Below are 1,726 nucleotides of genomic sequence, written 5' to 3' on the forward strand. Positions count from 1 at the left end.
ATGACATTAGTACAGCCAGACTGCAAAGCACCAAGTGCCAATTTACATGGCAGCTTCTGTTGCACTAAATGGAAATCCTACCCTTGTTGTGTCAATTCTGTGGCTGAGAAAACCCCCCAGCCGCAGCCCTGGCACTGGGCTGCATGTGGGCCCAGGGGCCACTTATCTGCCATGTAGGTGGATTCTGCGCTGCTTGGCTCTAGAGGAAAATGCATCTTACATAAGGTGCTGCTCCACAGATAAGTCTGTTGTTAATATGCTTCAGACTGCCTTGGCCGAGGCTATTATCACAGATACATGCAATGTACATCTTTTTTATCGGTATACATTGTACTTAAGGTAAAAAATAAAATAAAAATAAAAAAGGAAGAGAGACCACAGGATGTCATTTGTTATTTTTTAAAAATGTTTCCTACAGATTCCACCCATACCACATAGTACCCCCAGTGAATAAATTGGAACACAATGCTGGCTTCATACACCCAAATTGGAACAATACAGAGACCATTAGCCTGGCCCCCATGCAAGGATGACGTGAAAACTCATGACATGTGCCATGTTTTTTTTTTTAATAAAAATTTAAAAATTAACTTTTTTAAAAAGAGGGGGGACCTCCCTGGCAGTCCAATGGTTAAGATTCTGTTTCCAGTGCAGGGCATGCAGGTTCAATCCCTGGTTGGGGAACTAAGATCTCACATGTCATATGGTGTGGCCAAAAGATTAAAAACACATAAATAATTTTTTAAAAAAATTTGGAGCATCAAACATAAATTAGTTAAATGTGTGGGTTTTTTAGAATGGACTTTTCCACAGTTTACTATGATTCAGTGGTCAGTGAGTGAGTGAGAGTCGCTCAGTCGTGTCCGACTCTTTGCGACCTCATGGACTATAGCCTGCCAAGCTCCTCTGTCTGTGGAATTCTCCAGGCAAGAATACTGGAGTGGGTTGCCATTTCCTTCTCTAGCGATTCAGTGGTATGTGTAGGCAACGCACTCAGCACGTTGGCAGGCTCAGCACTCCTGCCACGACTCTGTCCCATCTTTCAGATGTATGGAGTACTTTTTCCAAAAAGTGAAAGAAGAGGATTTGGTGATGAATTCTTTTAGCTGAAGGAATGGAGGAGAAGTGGGTGTCCAGGGTGAATCTGAGGCATGTCTGCTTTAATATCTGGAATTAATCGACCCAAGGAATCTGAGGCAGCTCAACCTAACACTTGTTCCAACAGAAGCTGGCATGCAGCAGACAGAGCCCCAGCTGCACTGCTGGGGGAACGCCTGCCCCTCCTTGGAAGATCCTCGCCTGCATGGGGTCTTCAAACAGGGCTGTTTGGGGGTGTTCAGCTGATGACAGCACAGTAATCTATTTCCCCATTTCCTGGACTCAGGAAGGCAGAAACCTGAATGATGACCAGTGATGAAACCAACAGTACAGCCAGGCCAGGCCCTGGAGCCCAGGGGCCAAAGAAGTCCCAACGAGTTGACTGTATCCACACCTCTGGCCTAATGTCCGCATGTGTGAGACGCCTGGAGGGGACTAAATGACAATGACATCCCCCGTGCTCTGTGTACAATGCCTCCTCCGGCTTGTCCTCTCCACAGATTTCTGGGCTTGCTGTTCGTCAGGGGACAGCTGGAGGTCTGGCTGGGGGTCCCACTTGAGCTCTGGCAGAGCTCCATCCCCAAGTCCAGACCCCAGACTAGAACTGGCACTGAGAGGAAGGGATCCC

The 1,726-nt window shown here is 47.0% G+C and overlaps 1 non-coding gene across 1 annotated transcript; it reads left to right on the plus strand.

Moving 5' to 3' along the window:
• The first annotated feature begins 458 nt into the window (after positions 1–458).
• LOC139185287 (U6 spliceosomal RNA) lies at positions 459–564 on the plus strand. The gene has a single exon (XR_011568904.1). It is a non-coding gene; the product is annotated as a U6 spliceosomal RNA (small nuclear RNA).
• Positions 565–1,726: the final 1,162 nt, after the last annotated feature.

The sequence above is a fragment of the Bos indicus genome, chromosome 1, assembly GCF_029378745.1.
Source record: "Bos indicus isolate NIAB-ARS_2022 breed Sahiwal x Tharparkar chromosome 1, NIAB-ARS_B.indTharparkar_mat_pri_1.0, whole genome shotgun sequence".
NCBI classification, from domain to species: Eukaryota; Metazoa; Chordata; class Mammalia; order Artiodactyla; family Bovidae; genus Bos; species Bos indicus.